Source organism: Mchenga conophoros, linkage group LG6 (assembly GCF_057382185.1).
Source record: "Mchenga conophoros isolate Kocher_MC1m ecotype Shallow Benthic linkage group LG6, M_conophoros_male_GT1.1, whole genome shotgun sequence".
NCBI classification, from domain to species: domain Eukaryota; kingdom Metazoa; phylum Chordata; class Actinopteri; order Cichliformes; family Cichlidae; genus Mchenga; species Mchenga conophoros.
In genome coordinates this window covers 7,357,533-7,383,796 of record NC_140531.1, presented here as the reverse complement: position 1 = coordinate 7,383,796, position 26,264 = coordinate 7,357,533, and the positions used below count along the sequence as shown (strand labels likewise).

Sequence of the window (26,264 nt, the reverse complement as noted above, 5' to 3'; positions counted from 1 at the left end):
AACACAGGCCCTCGTGAAATATAGGTGGCCTCAGCCAGCAGCACAGGCCCTACTGCAATGTGAATGGCCTCAGCCAGCAAGACAGTCCCTGGTTTAATGTTAATGTCCTCATCCAACCCAATGGCCCCGGTGCAATGTGGATGACCTCAGCCAGCAGCACAGGACCTGGTGTAATGTGGATGGTATGGTAAGCAACACACACCCTGGTGTAATGTGGATGGCCTTAGCTTACACCACTGGCCCTGGTGTAATGTGCATGATATCGGCCAGTATCACAGGCCCTAATGCGGATGGCATCAACGAGCATCAAAGCCCCTGGTGGGGTAAAGATGGCATCACAGGAAGCACAGGCCCTGGTGTAATGTGGATGGTAGAAGCCGGCATCACAGTCTCTGGTGTAATGTTGATGGCCTAAGCCAACAACAGTGGCCCTAGTGAAATGTGGATGGTATTGGCCAGCACAACAGGCCATGTTGTAATGTGAATGTCCTCAGCCAGTAGCACAGGCCCTTGTGCACTGTGGATGGCCTCATCCAGCAACACCAGCACAGGCCCTCGTGTGGTGAAGATGGCCTCGCAGGAAGCAATGTCCCTAGTGTAATGTGGATGGCCTCAGCAAACAACACTGGCCTTGGTAAAATGTCGATGGTATTGGCCAGCACCACAGGCCCTGCTGTAATGTAGATGGCATCAGCCAGCACCACAGGCCCTTCTCTGTTGTGAATGCCATCAGCCAGCAACACAGGCCCTTGGGTAATATGGAAGGCTAGCAGCACAGGCCCTTGTGTAATGTGGATGGTATCAGCCAGCACCAAAGGCCCTGGTGTGGTGATGATGGCCTCACAGGAAGCACTGTCCCTGGTGTAATTTGGATGGTCTCAGCCAACAACATTGGCCCTAGTGAAATGTGGATGGTATTGGCCAGCACAACAGGCCATGTTGTAATGTGAATGTCCTCAGCCAGTAGCACAGGCCCTTGTGCACTGTGGATGGCCTCATCCAGCAACACCACAGGCCCTGGTGAAATGTGGTTGTTTTCGGCCAGCAACACAGGCCCTTCGGTAATTTGGATGGCTAGCAGCACATGCCCTGGTCTGGTGAAGATGGCCTCACAGAAATTACTGGCCCTGGTGTATTGTGGATGGCATCAGTCGTCAACACAGGCCCTCGTGAAATATAGGTGGCCTCAGCCAGCAGCACAGGCTCTACTGCAGTGTGAATGGCCTCAGCCAGCAAGACAGTCCCTGGTGTAATGTTAATGTCCTCATCCAACCCAATGGCCCCGGTGCAATGTGGATGACCTCAGCCAGCAGCACAGGACCTGGTGTAATGTGGATGGTATGGTAAGCAACACACACCCTGGTGTAATGTGGATGGCCTTAGCTTACACCACTGGCCCTGGTGTAATGTGCATGATATCGGCCAGTATCACAGGCCCTAATGTGGATGGCATCAACGAGCATCAAAGGCCCTGGTGGGGTAAAGATGGCCTCACATGAAGCACAGGCCCTGGTGTAATGTGGATGGTAGAAGCCGGCATCACAGTCTCTGGTGTAATGTTGATGGCCTAAGCCAACAACAGTGGCCCTGGTGAAATGTGGATGGTGTTGGCCAGCACCAGAGGCCCTGGTGTAATTTGAATGGCTTAGGCCACCAGCACAGGCCCTCGTGTGGTGAAGATGGCCTCGCAGGAAGCAATGTCCCTAGTGTAATGTGGATGGCCTCAGCAAACAACACTGGCCTTGGTAAAATGTCGATGGTATTGGCCAGCACCACAGGCCCTGCTGTAATGTAGATGGCATCAGCCAGCACCACAGGCCCTTCTCTGTTGTGAATGCCATCAGCCAGCAACACAGGCCCTTGGGTAATATGGAAGGCTAGCAGCACAGGCCCTTGTGTAATGTGGATGGTATCAGCCAGCACCAAAGGCCCTGGTGTGGTGATGATGGCCTCACAGGAAGCACTGTCCCTGGTGTAATTTGGATGGTCTCAGCCAACAACATTGGCCCTAGTGAAATGTGGATGGTATTGGCCAGCACAACAGGCCATGTTGTAATGTGAATGTCCTCAGCCAGTAGCACAGGCCCTTGTGCACTGTGGATGGCCTCATCCAGCAACACCACAGGCCCTGGTGAAATGTGGTTGTTTTCGGCCAGCAACACAGGCCCTTCGGTAATTTGGATGGCTAGCAGCACATGCCCTGGTCTGGTGAAGATGGCCTCACAGAAATTACTGGCCCTGGTGTATTGTGGATGGCATCAGTCGTCAACACAGGCCCTCGTGAAATATAGGTGGCCTCAGCCAGCAGCACAGGCTCTACTGCAGTGTGAATGGCCTCAGCCAGCAAGACAGTCCCTGGTGTAATGTTAATGTCCTCATCCAACCCAATGGCCCCGGTGCAATGTGGATGACCTCAGCCAGCAGCACAGGACCTGGTGTAATGTGGATGGTATGGTAAGCAACACACACCCTGGTGTAATGTGGATGGCCTTAGCTTACACCACTGGCCCTGGTGTAATGTGCATGATATCGGCCAGTATCACAGGCCCTAATGTGGATGGCATCAACGAGCATCAAAGGCCCTGGTGGGGTAAAGATGGCCTCACATGAAGCACAGGCCCTGGTGTAATGTGGATGGTAGAAGCCGGCATCACAGTCTCTGGTGTAATGTTGATGGCCTAAGCCAACAACAGTGGCCCTGGTGAAATGTGGATGGTGTTGGCCAGCACCAGAGGCCCTGGTGTAATTTGAATGGCTTAGGCCACCAGCACAGGCCCTCGTGTGGTGAAGATGGCCTCGCAGGAAGCAATGTCCCTAGTGTAATGTGGATGGCCTCAGCAAACAACACTGGCCTTGGTAAAATGTCGATGGTATTGGCCAGCACCACAGGCCCTGCTGTAATGTAGATGGCATCAGCCAGCACCACAGGCCCTTCTCTGTTGTGAATGCCATCAGCCAGCAACACAGGCCCTTGGGTAATATGGAAGGCTAGCAGCACAGGCCCTTGTGTAATGTGGATGGTATCAGCCAGCACCAAAGGCCCTGGTGTGGTGATGATGGCCTCACAGGAAGCACTGTCCCTGGTGTAATTTGGATGGTCTCAGCCAACAACATTGGCCCTAGTGAAATGTGGATGGTATTGGCCAGCACAACAGGCCATGTTGTAATGTGAATGTCCTCAGCCAGTAGCACAGGCCCTTGTGCACTGTGGATGGCCTCATCCAGCAACACCACAGGCCCTGGTGAAATGTGGTTGTTTTCGGCCAGCAACACAGGCCCTTCGGTAATTTGGATGGCTAGCAGCACATGCCCTGGTCTGGTGAAGATGGCCTCACAGAAATTACTGGCCCTGGTGTATTGTGGATGGCATCAGTCGTCAACACAGGCCCTCGTGAAATATAGGTGGCCTCAGCCAGCAGCACAGGCTCTACTGCAGTGTGAATGGCCTCAGCCAGCAAGACAGTCCCTGGTGTAATGTTAATGTCCTCATCCAACCCAATGGCCCCGGTGCAATGTGGATGACCTCAGCCAGCAGCACAGGACCTGGTGTAATGTGGATGGTATGGTAAGCAACACACACCCTGGTGTAATGTGGATGGCCTTAGCTTACACCACTGGCCCTGGTGTAATGTGCATGATATCGGCCAGTATCACAGGCCCTAATGTGGATGGCATCAACGAGCATCAAAGGCCCTGGTGGGGTAAAGATGGCCTCACATGAAGCACAGGCCCTGGTGTAATGTGGATGGTAGAAGCCGGCATCACAGTCTCTGGTGTAATGTTGATGGCCTAAGCCAACAACAGTGGCCCTGGTGAAATGTGGATGGTGTTGGCCAGCACCAGAGGCCCTGGTGTAATTTGAATGGCTTAGGCCACCAGCACAGGCCCTCGTGTGGTGAAGATGGCCTCGCAGGAAGCAATGTCCCTAGTGTAATGTGGATGGCCTCAGCAAACAACACTGGCCTTGGTAAAATGTCGATGGTATTGGCCAGCACCACAGGCCCTGCTGTAATGTAGATGGCATCAGCCAGCACCACAGGCCCTTCTCTGTTGTGAATGCCATCAGCCAGCAACACAGGCCCTTGGGTAATATGGAGGGCTAGCAGCACAGGCCCTTGTGTAATGTGGATGGTATCAGCCAGCACCAAAGGCCCTGGTGTGGTGATGATGGCCTCACAGGAAGCACTGTCCCTGGTGTAATTTGGATGGCCTCAGCCAACAACATTGGCCCTAGTGTAATGTGGATGGTATTGGCTAGCACCACAGGCCCTGGTGTAATGTGAATGTCCTCAGCCATGACCACAGGCCCTGATGAAATGTAGTTTGCCTCAGCCATGACCAAAGGCCCTGGTGAAATGTAAATGTCCTCAGCCAGTAGCACAGGCCCTGTTGTAATGTGGATGGCCTCATCTAACAACTCTGTCGCTGGTGAAATATGGATGGGATTGGTCAGCACCACACACCCTGGTGAAATGTGCATGATATCGGTCAGCAGCAGAGGCCCTGGTGTGGTGAAGATGGCCTCACAGGAAGCACTGTCCCTTGTGTAATGTGTATGGCCTTTGCCAAAAACAGTGGCCCTGGTGAAATGTGATTTATATTGTCCAGCACCACAGGCCAATAGCCCCTGGTGTAATGTGAATATCCTCAGCCAGTAGTAAAGACCCTTCTGTTTTGTGGAACGCATCAGCCAGCAACACAATCCCTGGTGAAATGTGGATGGCCTCATCCAGCACCACAGGCCCTGGTTTGGTGATGATTGCCACACAGGAAGAACTGTGCCTGGTGTAATGTGGATGGCCTCATCCAACAGTACAGGCCCTGGTGTGGTGAAGATGGCCTCACAGGAAGCACAGGCCCTGGTGAAATGTAGATGGCCTCAGCCGGCAACATGCGCTCTGGTGAAAGGTAGTCTGCCTCAGCCAGTGGCACAGGCCCTGTTGTGGTGAAGCCAGTAGTAAAGGCCCTTGTGTTTTCTGGAACGCATCAGCCGGCAACACAATCCCTGGTGAAATGTGGATGGTATCATCGAGTAGCACAGGCCCTGGTGTAATGTGGATGGCCTCAGCCAGAAGCACAGGCTCTTGTGTATTGTGGATCGCATCAGCCAGCAAAACAAGCCCTGGTGAAATGTGGTTGGTATCAACGAGTAGCACAGGCCCTGGTGTAATGTGGATGGCCTCAGCAAGCAACACAGGCCCTGGTTTGGTGATGATTGCATCACAGGAAGCACTGGCAGTGGTGTAATGTGGATGGTCTGAGCCAACAACACTGCCGTGTTGAAATGTGGATGGTATTGGCCAGCACCAAAGGCCCTGGTGTGCTGATGATGGCCTTATAGGAAGCACTGTCCCTGATGTAAAGTGTATGGCAGCGTAATGTGTAATGTGGATGGTATTGGCTAGCACCAAAGGCCCTTGTGTGACGTGAATGGCCTCATCCAACAACACTGGCTCTGGTGTAATGTGGATGGTATTGGCCAGCACCACTGGCCCTGGTGTAATGTGAATGTCCTCAGCCAGTAGCACAGGCCCTGGTGTAATGTGGATGGCCTCATCTAACAACTCTGTCGCTGGTGAAATATGGATGGTATTGGTCAGCACCACCACACCCTGGTGAAATGTGCATGATATCGGTCAGCACCACAGGCCCAGGTGTAATGTGGATGGCATCAACGAGCAGCAGAGGCCCTGGTGTGGTGAAGATGACCTCACAGCACTGTCCCTTGTGCTTCCTGAAATGTGGATGGCCTCAGCCAACAACAGTGGCCCTGGTGAAATGTGGATTATATTGGCCAGCACCACAGGCCCTGGTGTAATGTGAATATCCTCAGCCAGTAGTAAAGGCCCTTGTGTTTCGTGGAACGCATCAGCCAGCACAACAATCCCTGGTGAAATGTGGATGGCCTCAGCCGGCAACATGAGCTCTGGTGAAAGGTAGTCTGCCTCAGCCAGTAGCACAGGCCCTGTTGTGGTGAAGATGGCCTCACAGGAAGCACTGTCCCTGGTGTAATGTGTAGGTCCTCAGCCAACAACACTGTCCCTCTTTAAATGTGGATGGTTTCGGCCTGCACCACAGGCCCTGGTTTAATGTGGATGGCATCAACGAGTAGCACAGGCCCTTGCGTAATGTGGATCACATCAGCCAGCAACACAGGCTCTGGTGAAATGTAGATGACCTCAGACAGCAGCGCAGGCCATGCTTTCGTTAAGTTGGCCTCACAGGGAGCACATGCCGTGGTTTAATGTTGATGGCCTCAGCCAGTAGCACAGGCCCTGTTGTAATGTGGATGGCCTCATCTACCAACACTGGCCAAGGTGAAATGTGGATGGTAATGGCAAGCACCACAGACCTTGGTGTAATGTGGATGACCTTAGCCAACACCACTGGCACTGGTGAAATGTGGATGACATCGGCAAGAACCAATGGCCCTGATGTAATGTGGATGGTTTCAGCGAACAACACTGGCCCTGGTGAAATGTCGGTGGTATTGGCCAGCACCACAGGCCATGGTTTAATGTAGATGGCATCAGCCAGTAGCACAGGCCCTTGAGTATTGTGAATGTTATCAGCCAGCAACACCACTGGCACTTGTGAAATGTGGATGGTTTCGTGCAGCAATACAGGCCCTTGGGTAATGTGGAAGGCTATCAGCACTGGCCCCTGTGTAATGTGGATGGTATCAGCCAGCACCACAGGCCCTGGTGTGGTGATAATGGCCTCACAGGAAGCACTGTCCCTGGTGTAATTTGGATGGCCTCATCCAACAACACTGGCCCTGGTGAAATGTGGAAAGGCCTGTGGTGCTGGCCGAAAGCAAACACATTTCGCCAGGGCCTGTGGTGTTGCTGTATGAGGCCATCCACATTACACAAGGGCCTGTGTTACTAGCTGAGGACATTCACATTACACCAGGGCCTGTGGTGCTGGCCAATACCATCCACATTACACCAAGGCCAATGATTTTAGCTGAGGACATTCACATTACACCAGGGCCTGTGGTGCTGGCCAATACCATCCACATTTCACCAGGGCCAGTGTTGTTGGATGAGGCCATCCAAATTACACCAGGGACAGTGGTTCCTGTGAGGCCATCATCACCACACCAGGGCCTGTATTGCTGGCTTAGGCCATCCACATTGCACCAGGGCTAGTGCTCCCTCTGAGGCCAACTTCACGACAGCAGGGCCTGCGCTGCTTTCTGAGGTCATCTACATTTCACCATAGCCTGTGTTGCTGGCTGATGTGATCCACATTACACAAGGGCCTGTGCTACTCTGTGATGCCTTCCACATTAAACCAAGGCCTGTGGTGCAGGCCCAAACCATCCACATTTCACCAGGGCTTGTGTTGCTGGCTGATGCGATCCACAATACACAAGGGCCTGTGCTACTGGCTGATGCCATCCCCATTACACCAGGGCCAGTGGTGTTGGCTGAGGACATTCACAATACGCCAGGGCCTGTGGTGTTGGCCAATACAATCCACATTTCACCAGGACCAGTGTTGTTGGATGAGGCCATTCACATTACACCAGGGCCTGTGGTGCTGGCCAATACCATCCGCATTACACCAGGGCCAGTGGTGTTGGCTGAGGACATTCAAATTACACCAGGGCCTGTGGTGCTGGCTAATACCATCCACATTTCACCAGGGCCAGTGTTGTTGGATGAGGCCATCCAAATTACACCAGGGACAGTGCTTCCTCTGAGGCCATCATCACCACACCAGGGCCTGTGCTGCTGGCTGATACCATCCACATTACACAGGGGCCTGTGCTGCTAGCCTTCCACATTACCCAAGGGCCTGTATTGCTGCACGAAACCATCCACATTTCACAGGTGTCAGTGGTGTTGCTCGCTGATAACATTCACAATACTCAAGGGCCTGTGCTACTGGCTGATGCCATCTACATTAAACCAGGGCCTGTGTTGCTGGCTGATGTGATCCACATTACACAAGGGCCTGTGCTACTCGTTGATGCCATCCACATTAAACCAAGGCCTGTGGTGCAGGCCGAAACCATCCACATTTCACCAGGGCTTGTGTTGCTGGCTGATGCGATCCACAATACACAAGGGCCTGTGGTGTTGGCTGAGGACATTCACAATACGCCAGGGCGTGTTGTGTGCCAATACCATCCACATTTCACCAGGGCCAGTGTTGTTGGATGAGGCCGTTCATATTACACCAGGGCCTGTGGTGCTGGCCAATACCATCCGCATTACACCAGTGCCAGTGGTGTTGGCTGAGGACATTCAAATTACACCAGGGCCTGTGGTGCTGGCTAATACCATCCACATTTCACCAGGGCCAGTGTTGTTGGATGAGGCCATCCACATTACACCAGGGACAGTGCTTCCTGTGACGCCATCATCACCCCACCAGGGCCTGTGGTGCTGGCTGATACCATCCACATTACACAGGGGCCTGTGCTGCTAGCCTTCCACATTACCCAAGGGCCTGTATTGCTGAACAAAACCATCCACATTTCACAAGTGCCAGTGGTGTTGCTGGCTGATAACATTCACAATACTCAAGGGCCTGTGCTACTGGCTGATGCCATCTACATTAAACCAGGGCCTGTGGTGCTGGCCAATACCACCGACATTTCACCAGGGCCAGTGTTGTTTGCTGAAACCATCCACATTACATCAGGGCCATTGGTCCTTGCCGATGTCATCCACATTTCACCAGGGCCAGTGGTGTTGGCTAAGGTCATCCACATTACACCAAGGTCTGTGGTGCTTGCCATTACAATCCACATTTCACCTTGGCCAGTGTTGGTAGATGAGGCCATCCACATTACAACAGGGCCTGTGCTACTGGCTGAGGCAGACTACATTTCACCAGAGCTCATGTTGCCGGCTGAGGCCATCTACATTTCACCAGGGCCTGTCTGCTGTCTGAGGCCATTCACATTACACCAAGGCCTTTGCTTCCTGTGAGGCCATCTTCACCACACCAGGGCCTGTACTGTTGGATGAGGCCATCCACATTACACCAGGTACAGTTCTTCCTGTGTGGCAATCATCACCAAACCAGGGCCTGTGGTGCTGGATGAGGCCATCCACATTTTACCAGGGATTGTGTTGCTGGCTGATGCGTTCCACAAAACACAAGGGCCTTTTCTACTGGCTGAGGATATTCACATTACACCAGGGCCTGTGGTGCTGGCCAATATAATACACATTTCACCAGGGCCACTGTTGTTGGCAAAGGCAATACACATTACACAAGGGACAGTGCTTCCTGCGAGGCCATCTTCACCACAGTAGGGCCTCTGCTGCTCGTTGATGCCATCCACATTACACCTGGGCCTGTGGTGCTGACGGATATCATCCACATTTCACCAGGGTGTGTGGTGCTGACCAATCCTATCCATATTTCACCAGCGACAGAGTTGTTAGATGAGGCCCTCCAAATCACAACAGGGCCTGTGCTACTGGCTGAAGACATTTACATTTCACCAGGGCCTGTGGTCATGGCTGAGGCCAACTACATTTCATCAGGGCCTGTGGTCATGGCTGAGGACATTCACATTACACCAGGGCCTGTGGTGCTGGCAAATACCATTCACATTTCACCTGGGCCAGTGTTGGCAGATGAGGCCATCCACATTATACCACGGCATGTGCTCCCTGTGAGGCTATCGTCACCACACCAGGGCCTGTATTGCTGGCTTAGGCCATCCACATTGCACCAGGGCTAGTGCTCCCTCTGAGGCCAACTTCACGACAGCAGGGCCTGTGCTGCTGTCTGAGGTCATCTACATTTCACCAGAGCCTGTGTTGCTGGGTGATGTGATCCACATTACACAAGGGCCTGTGCTACTTGTTGATGCCATCCACATTTAACCAGGGCCTGTGGTGCAGGCCCAAACCATCCACATTTCACCAGGGCTTGTGTTGCTGGCTCATGCGATCCACAATACACAAGGGCCTGTGCTACTGGCTGATGCCATCCCCATTACACCAGGGCCAGTGGTGTTGGCTGAGGACATTCACAATACGCCAGGGCCTGTGGTGTTGGTCAATACCATCCACATTTCACCAGGGCCAGTGTTGTTGGATGAGGCCATTCACATTACACCAGGGCCTGTGGTTCTGGCCAATACCATCCACATTACACCAGGGCCAGTGGTGTTGGCTGAGGACATTCACATTACACCAGGGCCTGTGGTGCTGGCTAAAACCATCCACATTTCACCAGGGCCAGTGTTGTCTGATGAGGCCATCCAAATTACACCAGGGACAGTGCTTCCTCTGAGGCCATCATCACCAGACCATGGGCCTGTGGTGCTGGCTGATACCATCCACATTACACAAGGGCCAGTGCTGCTAGCCTTCTACATTACCCAAGGGCCTGTATTGCTGGACGAAACCATCCACATTTCACAAGTGCCAGTGGTGTTGCTGGCTGATACCATTCACAATACTCCAGGGCCTGTGCTGCTGGCTGATGCCATCTACATTAAACCAGGGCCTGTGGAGCTGGCCAATACCACCGACATTTCACCAGGGCCAGTGTCGTTTGCTGAGGCCATCCACATTACACCAGGGACAGCGCTTCCTGTGAGGCCATCTTCACCACACCAGGGACTGTGCTGTTGGCTGAAACCATCCACATTACATCAGGGTCATTGGTCCTTCCCAATGTCATCCACATTTCACCAGGGCCAGTGGTGTTGGCTAAGGCCATCCACATTACACCAAGGTCTGTGGTGCTGGCCATTACCATCCACATTTCACCTGGTCCAGTGTTGGTAGATGAGGCCATCCACATTACAACAGGGCCTGTGCTACTGGCTGAGGCCATCCACATTATACAACGGCATGTGCTCCCTGTGAGGCTATCGTCGCCACACCAGGGCCTGTATTGCTGGCTTAGGCCATCCACATTGCACCAGGGCTAGTGCTCCCTCTGAGGCCAACTTTACGACAGCAGGGCCTGTGCTGCTGTGTGAGGTCATCTACATTTTCACCTGAGCCTGTTTTGCTGGCTGATGTGATCCACATTACACAAGGGCCAGTGCGACACGTTGATGCCATCCACATTAAACCAGGGCCTGTGGTGCAGGCCGAAACCATCCATATTTCACCAGGGCTTGTGTTGCTGGCTGATGCGATCCACAATACACAAGGGCCTGTGCTACTGGCTGATGCGCTCCCCATTACACCAGGGCCAGTGGTGTTGGCGGAGGACATTCTCATTACGCCAGGGCCTGTTTTGTTGGATGAGGCCATTCACATTACACCTTGGTGTTGCTGGCCGAAACCATCCACATTTGACAAGGGCCAGTGGTGTTGCTGGCTGATGCCATTGAAAATACTCAAGGGCCTGTGGTGCTGGCCAATACCACCGACATTTCACCAGGGCCAGTGTTGTTTGCTGAGGCCATCCACATTACACCAGGGACAGTGCTTACTGTGAGGCCATCTTCACCACACGAGGGACTGTGCTGTTGGCTGAAACCATCCACATTACATCAGGGCCATTGGTCCTTGCCGATGTCATCCACATTTCACCAGGGTCAGTGGTGTTGGCTAAGGCCATCCACATTACACCAAGGTCTGTGGTGCTGGCCATTACCGTCCACATTTCACCTGGGCCAATGTTGGTAGATGTGGCCATCCACATTACAACAGGGCCTGTGCTACTGGCTGAGGCCATCCACATTATACCATGGCATGTGCTCCCTGTGAGGCCATCGTCACCACACCAGGGCCTGTATTGCTGGCTTAGACCATCCACATTGCACCAGGGCTAGTGCTCCCTCTGAGGCCAACTTTACGACAGCTGTCTGAGGTCATCTACATTTCACCAGAGCCTGTGTTGCTGGCTGATGTGATCCACATTACACAAGGGCCTGTGCAACTCGTTGATGCCATCCACATTAAACCAGGGCCTGTGGTGCAGGCCCAAACCATCCACATTTCACCCGGGCTTGTGTTGCTGGCTGATGCGATCCACAATACACAAGGGCCTGTGCTACTGGCTGATGCCATCCCCATTACACCAGGGCCAGTGGTGTTGGCTGAGGACATTCACATTACGCCAGGGCCTGTGGTGTTGGCCAATACCATCCACATTTCACCAGGGCCAGTGTTGTTGGCTGAGGAAATACACATTACACCAGGGACAGTGCTTCCTGTGAGGCCATCTTCACCACAACAGGGCCTGTGCTACTGGCTGAGGCAGACTACCTTTCACCAGAGCTCATGTTGCCGGCTGAGGCCATCTACATTTAACCAGGGCCTGGCATCCGTCTGAGGCCATTCACATTACACCAAGGCCTGTGCTTCCTGTGAGGCCATCTTCACCACACCAGGGCCTGTACTGTTGGATGAGGCAATCCACATTACACCAGGTACAGTTCTTCCTGTGTGGCAATCATCACCAAACCAGGGCCTGTGGTGCTGGATGAGGCCATCCACATTTCACCAGGGATTGTGTTGCTGGCTGATGCGTTCCACAAAACACAAGGGCCTTTACTACTGGCTGAGGATATTCACATTACACCAGGGCCTGTGGTGCTGGCCAATATAATCCACATTTCACCAGGGCCACTGTTTTTGGCAAAGGCCATACACATTACACAAGGGACAGTGCTTCCTGTGAGGCCATATTCACCACACCAGGGCCTCTGCTGCTCGTTGATGCCATCCAGATTACACCTGGGCCTGTGCTGCTGACCGATATCATGCACATTTCACCAGGGTGTGTGGTGCTGACCAATCCCATCCATATTTCACCAGCGACAGAGTTGTTAGATGAGGCCATCCACATTACAACAGGGCCTGTGCTACTGGCTGAGGACATTCACATTTCACCAGGGCCTGTGGTCATGGCTGAGGCCAACTACATTTCATCAGGGCCTGTGGTCATGGCTGAGGACATTCACATTACACCAGGGCCTGTGGTGCTAGCCAATACCATCCACATTACACAAGGGCCTGTGCTGCTAGCCTTCCATATTACCCAAGGACCTGTGTTGCTGGCTGATGCCATTCACAATACTCAAGGGCCTGTTCTACTGGCTGATGCCATCTACATTACAGCAGGGCCTGTGGTGCTGGCCAATACCATCAACATTTTACCAAGGCCAGTGTTGTTTGCTGAGGCCATCCACATTACACCAGGGACAGTGCTTCCTGTGAGGCCATCTTCACCACACAAGGGCCTGTGCTGGTGGCCTAAGCCATTCAAATTACACCAGGGCTTCTGGTGCTTGCCAACACCATCCACATTTCACCAGGGCCACTGTTGTTGGCTTAGGCCATCAACATTATACCAGAGACTAGGGCTGCTCAATTAATCGAACTTTAATCCCGATTACGATCTGGGCTTTCAACGATCATTAAAAATGACTGAGCCGATTATTAGCCCCTCCCTAATTTATCCGCGACACCTTAAAGGCCGGTCCGTGAAAATATTGTCGGGCATAAACCGGTGGCGCAAAAAAGGTTGGAGACCGCTGATTAAGAGGACCCGAGGGAAGCACGGAAAGCTAAGCAGAAGTTATTTGGAGAGTGACTGCCGTTGGTTGAAAAGAGTTTAAAAAAAAAAACTTCAGTGGTGTTACTATGGAAGCCCGTTTCCGCCACTAAAAAAAAAAAAAAAGGATCCATAACTCAAAATTTCAAGTTATTTTCTCGAAATTTCGAGTTATTTTCTCGAAATTTCGACATATTAACTCAAAATTTTGAGAAAAGCAACTCGAAATTTCGAGTTAGCGCTGCCAATCAGTAATCTACGCGAATGATGTCATTTCCATGTTACCCGGAAGCTGAAGCCCTCAGCTACAAATGCTACAGCTAAGCTACCGGTATTACATCCAGTCGTGAATGCACAGATTGCTGAGTGTTTTCAGCCTGGCTTCACAAATGATGAAATCCCTGTGTTATTAGCTGAATCACATGGTGTTACTATCAGCAAACATACTTTAATTTGTTGGGATCCGTTTTTGAGTGCGCGGTCCTGCGCCATATGCTTCCGGGTAACAAGAAAGCGACCTCATTCACGTATATTTTTGATTGGCAGAGCTAACTCGAAATTTTGAGAAAAGTAACTCGAAATTTCGAGTTATATTTCTCGAAATTTCAAGATAATAACTCGAAATTTCGAGTTATGGATACTAGCTTCTTTTTTATTTTTAGTGGCGGAAACGGGCTTCCATAGGTGTTGCACACTATTTTATATTATTTTTTTAAAGTCATTGTTAACCCTTTAAAGCCGGTCAGAGCAGCACGCTCCGTTTTGCGTAACTATTTTTAAATCCCTGTAGAACCTGAACCGTGTAAGCTAGCGCAATAATTTGTTTTGCATATGAAACCGGAGGAGTTGTACTTACATCTGATGCCATCAGCTTGTCCTCGGTCACGGTTTCGTTCCACATATAGCTTTGCAAAAATTGCATAAAAAGCGCTTGCAGGAACAAAAACATAATATTCCAGAAACACGCTTTGCCGTTCCTATCAGCTGTTCGTAACACTTCCCACAGTGAAATGATGCACCTGCTGTTTTCTTTGCAAATTTGCATCATAGGATTGTTTTTTGTTTTTCCTGCAGTATATAAAAATTGCTGTATCTCCAAAATAAAACTATGAAGACACTCAAAATAAATTTCCTGTGGTGGGAAACTATTTTTTGCAACTTTATTGTATTTAAAGTTTTGAGGGATAAGCCTCTTAAATTTCTCCAAGTAGAAATATATGTAAACAAAACAAAAGCGATTTTCAATTTTTTTGTCGTTTATTGCACTTTTTTGCAATTAATGTAGTTACTATGGACTTAATGCATACATATTATTAAAATATGGGCTATAACAGTTGTATTGATGTATAGCAACTTGAAATGCTCCCACAAATGGCACTACAGCATGTAAAAAAAAATAATATAAGCTCTGGTGGACTTGGTTCTATAGTAGGTCTTAAAGGGTTAAATAAATATCGTCAAATAATCGTGATCTCAATTTCAGTGAAAATAATCGTGATTATCATTTTTGCCATAATCGAGCAGCCCTACCAGAGACTGTGATTCCGGCTTCTACCATCCACATTACACCAGGGCCTGTGCTTCCTGTGAGGCCATCTTTATCCCACCAGGGCCTTTGATACTCGTTGATGCCATCCACATTAGGGCCTGTGATGCTGGCCGATATCATGCACATTACACCAGGGCCAGTGGTGTAAGCTAAGACCATCCACATTACACCAGGGTGTGTGGTGCTTTACCAATACCATCCATATTTCACAAGGGCCAGTGTTGTTAGATGAAGCCATCCACATTGCAACACGGCCTGTGCTACTGGCTGAGGCCATCCACATTATACAGGGAGCATGTGCTCCCTGTGCGGCTATCGTCACCACACCAGGGCCTGTATTGCTGGCTTAGGCTATCCACATTGCACCAGGGCTAGTGCTCCCTCTGAGGCCAACTTCACGACAGCAAGGCCTGTTCTGCTGTCTGAGGTCATCTACATTTCACCAGAGCCTGTGTTGCTGGCTGATGTGATCTACATTACACAAGGGCCTGTGCTACTCGTTGATGCCATCCACATTAAACCAGGGCCAGTGGTTTTGGCTGACGACATTCACATTACGCCAGGGCCTGTTGTGTTGGCCAATACCATCCACATTTCACCAGGGCCAGTGTTGTTGGATGAGGCCATTCACATTACACCAGGCCCTGTAGTGGTGGCCAATACCATCCACATTACACCAGGGACAGTGCTTCCCGTGAGGCCATCTTCACAACACCAGGGACTGTGCTGTTGACTGAAACCATCCACATTACATCAGGGCCATTGGTCCTTGCCGATGTCGTCCACATTTCACCAGGGCCAGTGGTGTTGGCTAAGGCCATCCACATTACACCAAGGTCTGTGGTGGTGGCCAATACCATCCACATTACACCAGGGACAGTGCTTCCCGTGAGGCCATCTTCACAACACCAGGGACTGTGCTGTTGACTGAAACCATCCACATTACATCAGGGCCATTGGTCCTTGCCGATGTAATCCACATTTCACCAGGGCCAGTGGTGTTGGCTAAGGCCATCCACATTACACCAAGGTCTGTGGTGCTGGCCATTACCATCCACATTGCACCTGGGCCAGTGTTGGTAGATGAGTCCATCCACATTACAACAGGGCCTGTGCTACATGCTGAGGCCATCCACATTATGCATTTGAATTGGGAACTCGCACGAAACAAAGTATAGGTTTTCATTATGTGAATAACTTGAAAATCTTAGCTCAAACAGCTGCAAAACCTTTTTGCCCTGCATGGGGATATCGAATTCTATAAGATAAATCCATGAATATGTGTGTCTGAGTCGTCTATCAAAAGTTACAGCGATTTATATGAAGTTGTGCAAAAACGCTTTATTTCGCCAAGACAGTGCGTTTCTGACGATTACATGCATTTGAATGGGGAACTCGCACGAAACAAAGTATAGGTTTTCATTATGTGAATAACTTGAAAATCTTAGCTCAAACAGCTGCAAAACCTTTTTGCCCAGCACGGGGATATTGAATTCTATAAGATAAAGCCATGAATACGTATATCTGAATGTTCTATCAAAAGTTACACCGATTTATATGAAGTTGTTCAAAAACGCTTTATTTCGCCAAGACAGTGCGTTTCTGACGATTACATGCATTTGAATGGGGAACTCGCACGAAACAAAGTATAGGTTTTCATTATGTGATGTCAGTGGTGTGTGACATTTTTAAATACGATGAAGGAATACAAGACAGTCAAAAGGAGTTTCATAGAGCTACGTGCACGGGTGAGTGATCGGGTGATACTCATAACCGAGGCATTGCAGTCAGATTTATTTATACCAAGAGACAGTTGCATAGCATTTCCTGTTTTTCAAGCTTACTTATCAGCATGTGTGTGTGTTCTGTGTGTGTGTGTGTGTGTGTACGTGACAGGATGTAATGGCATGTGATACAAAAATATATGAACATTTTAATACATTTGAAAGCTTTATAACGGAGGTATGTTTTAATAATACACATCTGCAGTTTAAACTTAAAAGTTACTCCTATCATTCCCTGCTGTTGTTCAAATATTTTGCATCTTATCAACTTCTAGTCACTTGCGGGTACATTTTCATTTAGCATAGTTAAATGTTCAACATTATAAATTATTTTTCCTTATTTATATGTCGTCCTCTTCTTCCTCAGAGTCTGTGTCACTTTCATTGTTTTCAAGGAGCATCATAGTCTCTGGTGGGGATGTGACTTGGGGAGTTATGGCTGTTGCGATAAGTCTGTTTATCAGTGCTCTGATACAAGGTATGCAACAGCATCCGCACAAGGTGAGTATGGCTGCGAATACTGCTACGGATACCAGGATTGATGACACCAAACTCCAATATTTCCCAAACATGTCCATCCAGTTGTCCCACGTGGAAGTGTCAACTCCAGAATGCTCCTTCATCTTTTTATTCAGGGTCTTCAGGCCCTCTAGGGCTCTGGTTAAACGTCCATCAGCTGCTGTGTTTTTTGGGATGAAGGTGCAGCATCGCTCTCCAAACATCGAGCAAACTCCATTCTTCTCGCTCAGTAGCATGTCCAGCGCAATTCTGTTCTGGAAAGACATCAGTGATGTAGCTCTCAGTTGCTCAGCTACTGCATGGAGGCCCGATTGTGTCAGGTTTCCTAGGCATTGCACATTGTAATGGACGTAGTTTATGCGGTCCACGTTCTTGTTGATTGTGCACCACCAACATATTGAATTGAAGATTCAAAACCGGCAGCCACTTGGTCCACCAGTTTGTATTCATCTGGTACTCCTCGGGGAATTCCTATGGCGTCGACATAAGTTGGATCTGGTCCAGGTTGTACTGGTGCCGATCTCTTCTTTCGGCCCTCCAGTTTCAGTTGTCCTGCTGTTATGGTGATGTCAGTGGCTGAGAGTTTGATGACTTGGACGGGCAGCAACAATGACACCAGTCCACACATACCAGTCCAGTTTCCGGGCAGGCGGTCGTACAGTTGTGGGTCCCCGCACCACCACCAGACATCGGCTCTGCTCTCTGGTTTGAATGAGGGGTCCACTTCTGTAATGGTTAGACAGCTTGATGCATTAAGGCTTCCCAGCCTCTCTCCTGGACCTGTCATATTTATGCAGGTGTGGTTTGTTGCTGTCACGTCTCGTGATAAGATGGGTTTTCTCTTTTCTTGTTTGGTGATGGGGAAAATTCTGTCTCATTTTGTGCAGTTTGAGTTTCCAATGTTGGTATAGTTCATGACAGCTGTCAGGCAATCTTTTCCTATAGGTGCAGGTACCACTCTCAGTATTGGTCTTGGTCCTAGGCAGACCATGCAGTCATCACTAGCATCTTGAGCTGCTTGTTCTGCCAGCAACAGCCAGTTGTTTGTGTGTCCTGTGATACCTGTGGTTATTCGGAACCAGTCGTCTGATTTCAGTTTTGGTCCTACTATCATCACTGCTGTCATGGTTGTTGATAGTGGGCCTTTGGTCAAAGCAGGAGTTGTGTCTGTAGAGGAGGGGCTCGTTGCGGTGTTTACTTCCTTCGTTATGTTGTTACATATTGACAAGAAATGATGTGGGTCTTTTCCACTCTTGTATATGAACAGGGTTAGATGATAGCAACTTGAGTCTCCTGCCAGCGTTCCACTGGATGTTTTAGTTGTTGGAACCAGGTGGGTTCTTTTCTGTGAACTTGGTGGTTTCTCCAGCAGTGGGTTGCTTTCTGTGTTGAAGTTCAGGATCAAATGATCATTTGCTTGAGTCAAGGCCAGTTGTTTTGAAAGATTTTTTGCAGACCCTTGTAGTTTATCTTCTTTGTATGGTGTCCAATCGTTTCCAGTATAAGTGAAAACGGTGTCCCAGCCTGGGTTATTGCCGTCCGAACTGGATAGGTACCAGTTGTAGCCTTTCTAGTCACTGGCTTTGTATCCATCCATCCATCCATCTTCATCCGCTTTATCCGGGGGCCGGGTCGCGGGGGCAGCAGCCTAAGCAAAGAGGCCCAGACCTCCCTCTCCCCAACCACCTCCTCCAGCTTATCCGGGGGAATACCAAGGCGTTCCCAGGCCAGCCGAGAGATATAATCTCTCCAGCGTGTCCTGGGTCTGCCCCGGGGCCTCCTCCCAGTGGGACATGCCTGGAACACCTCACCCAGGAGGCGCCCAGGGGACATCCTTGTCAGATGCCCGAACCACCTCAGCTGGCTCCTTTCGATGTGGAGCAGCAGCTGCTCTACTCTGAGCCCCTCCCGGATGGCCGAACTTCTCACCCTATCTCTAAGGGAGAGGCCAGCCACCCTTCGGAGGAAGCTCATTTCTGCCGCTTGTATCCGCGATCTCGTTCTTTTGGTCACTACCCACAGCTCGTGGCCATAGGTGAGGGTAGGGACGTAGATCGACCGGTAAATTGAGAGCTTCGCTTTTACACTCAGCTCCCTCTTCACCACGACGGACCGGTGCAGCGTCAGCATTACTGCAGCTGCAGCCCCAATCCGTCTGTCGAACTCCGGCTCCCTTCTCCCATCACTCGCGAACAACACCCCGAGATACTTGAACTCCTCCACTTGGGGCAGGAACTCATCCCCGACCCGGAGTGGGCACTCCACCCTTTTCCGGCTGAGAACCATGGCCTCAGATTTGGAGGTGCTGATCCTCATTCCCGCTGCTTCACACTCGGCTGCGAACCGTTCTGATTATTACATGCATTTGAATGGCGTTCTCGAACGACACAAAGTATAGGTTTTCATTATGTGAATAACTTGAAAATCTTAGCTCAAACAGCTGCGAAACCTTTTTGCCCAGCACGGGGATATCGAATTCTATAAGATAAAGCCATAAATATGTGTGTCTGAGTCATCTATCAAAAGTTACAGCGATTTATATGAAGTTGTGCAAAAACGCTTTATTTCGCCAAGACAGTGCGTTTCTGACGATTACATGCATTTGAATGGGGAACTCGCCCGAAACAAAGGATAGGTTTTCATTATGTGAATAACTTGAAAATCTTAGCTCACACAGCTGCAAAACCTTTTTGCCCAGCACGGGGATATTGAATTCTATAAGATAAAGCCATGAATACGTATATCTGAATCTTCTATCAAAAGTTACACCGATTTATATGAAGTTGTGCAAAATCGCTTTATTTCGCCAAGACAGTTCGTTTCTGACGATTACATGCATTTGAATGTGGAACTTGCACGAAACAAAATGTATAGGTTTTCATTATGTGAATAACTTGAAACTCTTAGCTCAAAAAGCTGCAAAACCTTTTTGCCCAGCACGGGGATATTGAATTCTATAAAATAAAGCCATAAATATGTATTTCTGAGTCTTCTATCGAAAGTTACAGCTGTCTTCATGAAGACCATGAAAAACGCTTTATTTTACCACGTTAGTGCGTTTCTCGCTATTACATGCATTTGAATGGAGTTCTCGAACGAAACAAAGTATAGGTTTTCATTTTGTGAATAACTTGGAAATCTTAGCTCAAACAGCTGCAAAACCTGTTTGCCCAGCACGGGGATATTGAATTCTATAAGATAAAGCCATAAATATGTATTTCTGAGTTTTCTATCAAAAACTACAGCTGTCTTCATGAAGTTGTACAAAAAGGCTTTATTTCGCCAAGACAGTGCGTTTCTGACGATTACATGCATTTGAATGGGGAACTCGCCCAAAACAAAGTATAGGTTTTCATTATGTGAATAACTTGAAAATCTTAGCTCAAACAGCTGCGAAACCTTTTTGCCCAGCACGGGGATATTGAATTCTATAAGATAAAGCCATGAATACATATATCTGAATCTTCTATCAAAAGTTACGCCGATTTATATGAAGTTGTGCAAAAACGCTTTATTTCGCCAAGACAGTGCGTTTCTGACGATTACATGCATTTGAATGGGGAACTCGCACGAAACAAAGTATAGGTTTTCATTATGTGAATAACTTGAAAATCTTAGCTCAAACAGCTGCAAAACCTTTTTGCCCATGTTGAAATCTCCCAATTCTTTGAATCTTTGGGCTGAAGGAGGGACAATACTCGGTGTATAAATGCTCAATCAACAATCATTTATTTCCATACAATTCAACAGTCAGAGCATTACAACGTCCGGACGGGAGAGATGCTACCAGAGGGTCAGGCACATGTCTCAAAATGGTGACGGGTTGCTCAGCTTTTTATAGTCTCTAGTGGCCCCCAGCTAGTCGTAAAAGCCAAAACATCACATTTTTTCTCTGTTACAGCGCCTAAGTTATGACCTCGGCAGTTGTTTCTCTGCTTTCTGTAAGGTGGGGGTGTGGAATGTGGTCTATCTATCTCCCCTGTCTTTAGACACAGAGTCTCCTGCTTACAACCTTCTCTTCATGATTCAACAATTAAGCATGTCAAGAAAACAGTGTAACACATTCCCAGCAGATCAAGGATACAGAGTGATGCACATTTATCTAATGAACTAATATGTGAATATGTTCTGTTAACTCAAAAATATAATGAGAACTAAACTACATACAGCTCACACACTCTATATTAAAGGGTATAATGTGATCTACAGCAGTATTCTAATTCAACTACTTTGATTACATATATAAGGTAACATATAATAACAGAATAATCTAATAATTCCCCCTTTTGATCTCTGAAAGAGATCACTTACAACATGCACTCCAGGGTCGCAAGGTCCAAGTTTTCTTGATCCTGAGGCCCTCTGTCCCCCTTTAACGGGTGGACCATATGTGGGATGACCTCTGTGTTCACGCAGTTCAGATGCAAGCAAAGTTAGATTTACAACCATAACAGCAGTTACAGATGACTCTCCCATCACTCCCCAATTCTCCCACAGCTTTATTTTGGTGCTCCAGTTTTCCACTCCCATTTTAATGCCCCCTTATACCTTTCAAATGTACTTAGACTAGAACCTCTGTCTAAGGAGCTTTTAACCTTTATTTTTATTGCTGCAGCTACCAGTGTCTTCCAGTTGGGTGATTCTCAGCTTCTTTCTTCGACCTCCGGGGTTAGACCACCCTTTAGTCATTGCACAGTTCTGGGGATTATTCTGCCCCGATTTCAAACAAAGATCTGTGTATTTTGGGGTCACCGGCGTGTCCCCCTTTTTGCCAAGAGCCTCTTGAACCTCGTTGGTCTGGTGTTCCTGGTTTTCGCCAACCCCTTCATGGTTATTGCTGTGTTTGTGGGATCCATCTTCTCCAGGAGCCCAAACGTCATGACACTTGACCCCAGTTGCTGTCTCGGCAGTCCCTACATCTGTCCCTGCTGTGAAGGGTCCTCACATCTCCGGGTCCCCGTCTGGTGTCTGTTCCTTTCTCTGCAAGAGACAGAAAACCAAAACACCTCTCTCCCTAGCCTTGATAATCTAATATTGTTATCCATTGTTCTTCTAATGATTCAAATTTGGTTTAAAATATTATGTTCAGGATTTATTCTAATCATAATTTATGTGTGTGTAAAAGAAATCAAAAATTAGTGAACCCTTTCTAAGTCTAACACATTACCATAGCTAATTTATTAAACACAAAAATAAACTCATAGAAATTTTCATATCACCATTGTTTGATGTTCAAACTCAACTTCCACTTCCCCCTTTTTTGACACACTCCCATGTGTCAATTCACCGGAGCTAGACACTTAAAAGAGAAGGTTGGTGACATCATATCTCAGAAAGTATCAGAAATTCTTCTCTCGAGTACCGTTGCTCCAGCCTTGTCATCCCTGAGGATCTTCTAAAGTCTGTCATCCTTCCATGCCCTGGTAACTGGTCCATCCAGAGCTGTAACATTTTGAAATGTACATACAACAAGCCAAACCACACCTTGGTCACACCAACCCTCTTCCGCCCCGAAGATGTCCAATGCCATCCTAGTATGGACTGTCAAAAGTGGCTTTAACGCTGACTATCCTGACAATCCATTTTATAACGTTTCCTGGTCAGATTTGCCAATCTCTGCACCAGGGTTTTAAACTTTTCGCCATTTTCATTAGTTGTTATTTTTATTTAGTTTCGACTCCAGATTTTCAATTTTTACCAGTTGTAATTAGTTTTTACCAATTCTTTGCTAGTTTAGTGTAGTTTTTATTTTCTGAAAATCCTTAGTTTCAATTTAGTTTTAGTTGTGTTTTGCAAAAATTAAGCGTAACAAAATTTTAAATGGTACATTTTAAATTGAATTTATCCAAACTAAACACAATATTTTCTTTATTTACTTTGCTCTTGTTCTTTTTCAGTACCACATCCTATCAAATGCCCCTGTCGATTATATTCTACATTTAATAACTTACTATTTCAAGTGAGAACCTAAATCACGTGGACCAATGTTTATTATTGCATATCTCTATTCTGAATGTGGCCAGTCATTCATAGGTATTGTTAAATTTTGGCGATTTTCCTCTATAAAATTTAATTGACTTTTTACAGTGGCCTGCTATGGTTAATAATAACATATTCCAGTCATGAGTGGTATCAAAAGTCTTCTCCACTGTAGCATTTGGCATTCCCAATAATATAACATGATACCTTACTCAAAACACAGCTAATATAGCACAGTTTTCTTAATGCAAACATCGGTAACTCAAAATCAGCAACCACAGTGTTAAGTCTGCAGTTCATACTTATGTGAAGCTAGAGTCTCCTCCTCCAGTCTCTCTTATCCTCCTGCTCCTGAAAAAACAAAACAAAACAAAGCGAAGCATCCACCCTTCTCTTGTCGGCTGGGTGAATTGTTTATTAATTGTTTATTGGCATTTACTAATCCTAAAGTTGGTGCAGTCATTGTCTCAGTATCAAGTCAGTTAAAACTTTTAGTCGTCAGTCCATCACAGTCCATTCACATGCATACCTCCATACACATTCATACCAGATGTTGCTGATAATGGAGTCTCCCGCGCAACCTATTCGAGCCTCCATCACCAGCAAGATGACGTCATCATTTTAAAGGAAAACAATTCCTTGTTGTTTTTTTGGGCCGGATTGACTCGGTGCAATCCTTTTAGATCAGTGTTCCCTATAAGTGAATTTCTCCCAAGCCAATTACAATCATGGAGAAGCACACTTTGCAACTGTTTACAGTAATAATATTTTATAGCGCTTTAAATTTCAATCTTTCAGGCCTTGTTCAAAGAGCTGATTGTTAAATCATGAACTCACAAAATATCAACATATCACCACCGGTGGATCACACCTCTCAGATGTTTTTTCTCCAGTGCACTGTAACAAAAACGAAAACAGACATAACCAACAAAATACTACTAAAATAACACAAACTAGGGCCCGTTGCAGACATGTCCAAGCATAAAACTATCCCTCTCTCGCTTACGAGAAAGAACACAAGCCAAAGCTCACTGATAAAATCAAGCTAGCGCTAAACAAAACCAAACAATCAACCAGAAATTCACAGGAACATTTTGCTTCCTGCCGGGACAATATTGTGTGGGAATGAGAACCTCAGGTGCCGTAACACCTTTTGTTCCTCCTTGAATTAAAACTCAATCACAGAAAATGCCGTACTCCGACCTAAAACTTACACTATTAATTCATCAATTTCACTCTGTGCCACTGTTCCTCATCAGGGCTGTGTGAAGCACAGCAAAGAATTCAGTCAAGGCCTTGAGCCATAAACAGACATCACGCACAGACATTGTTTTCATAACCAAACTTTTTTAGACCTTATTCCTAAAATCTACATAAATGCCCTCTGGGTGACATATAACACATTCTAAGTATTTAATGGTAATCAATGGCTCCTCATAAAAATTATGCATTGGGATGTTTGTGTGCAGCATTTTGCATATCAGCATAAGCAAAGCATTCTTCATTGCATCAGCGTGTATGTGTGTGTGCGTGTGGATCACTCTTCATTGCACAAGCGTGTGCATGTGTATGTGTGTGCATCACTTCTCAGTGAATCAGCATTCGTGTGTGTGTGTGTGTGTGTGTGTGTCATTTCTCACTCACTCAACGAGTGCACGTGTTCATGTGTGTATTCATTCTGAATCTGTGTGTTTGGAGACGTGTGTGTGTGTGTGTGTGTGTGTGTGTGTGTGTGTGTGTGTTCATCACTTTCCTGTTCTGGTGTTCTGGGTAAACCACGGCCTGAAGCATGCCCTGGGGTCCTGCCCCCCTCCTTTTCAGTTTGTTTGCGACCATTGCTGCTGCTGCTGCTCAAAATTCAGTCCGTCCTGGTTCTGACCCCAATTGGGGCAGTCCTTTCTCCAGTGTCGATGTTCACCGCAGGTGAAACCTGCATCTTCTTCTGTGTTTTTGTCCATTCTGAGGTGCCTTCTGTCCTCAGTTACTCCTCTTGTCTCGGTCACGCCCTTTTTGCCGCCCGATCATCCGTGTTGGTCCATCACTGTCCTGCACAGTGTGAATGCAAAGTTATCAAGGTCAGCATTCTTTCGCTCGGCCTTACTTTTCATTCGGGCTTGGCGGGCGTCTCGTCACAGCTGAGCTCTGTCAGCTGACGCAGTCTGGGAATTTTCCCCCGTGTAGTGAAACGGGCCTTAGGTTTAGTGCTCTCTGTCTCGGCTGCATGAGATCACATTCCTGCAGGTCTGTTGACATTCTCAGGTCGTTGTTGTGGGTCCAGCTGTTGCAGCATTTGGTCAGTGTCACGTATGGGGGAGAGCAGGAGTCCAGTCAGCCTCGGCTTTCAGGGCCGGCAAAGCAGCCTGTAATTAAATATGTATAGAAAAAACAAAAACAAAACAAAACAAAAACAAACAAAAAACAAAAACAAACGAACAGGAAAATGATGTTGTGTTGGCTGTGTTATTCAGAGGGGAGACAATGGGGCCAGGCCCTGTGTCAGCCTTCTCTCCCCCTTTTTTTGTTTTTTGTCTCCCGATATAATCAACTCCTAACCCACCAAGTTGACAGGACAACACCGGTATATGTTAAAATTCTTAAGATCATGTTTAAAAGCCCAAAAAAGGAACTTTCTTTCATTCAGTAATCACTTTTATTAATCAATCAACAGAAAACATGTCACAATTTGAATCTTTTAACCACTAAATTTGTTGTGTCTTGCCTGGTTGGTTAGACCAGTGTTCCTTTTTTTTTTTTTTTAGTTAAATTGTTGTCCTGCAACCCAGAGGGTTTCTTTGTCAGTAATGTATAGACTTCATAATTTAAGTATGTTAATTTTTCTTTAACCTTGCTGGAAAATCTTCACGTGTTCATGAGTGTAAGCTGTTTCTTCATTGCGTGTATGTGCATTTGTATAAAAGCAGGTTAATTTTATCTTT

At 47.8% G+C, this 26,264-nt stretch overlaps 1 pseudogene; it reads right to left on the bottom strand.

Annotated features, from left to right (window-relative positions):
- Positions 1-17,220: 17,220 nt before the first annotated feature.
- Positions 17,221-22,879, bottom strand: LOC146572001 (uncharacterized; annotated as a pseudogene).
- Between the last annotated feature and the right edge of the window lie 3,385 nt (positions 22,880-26,264).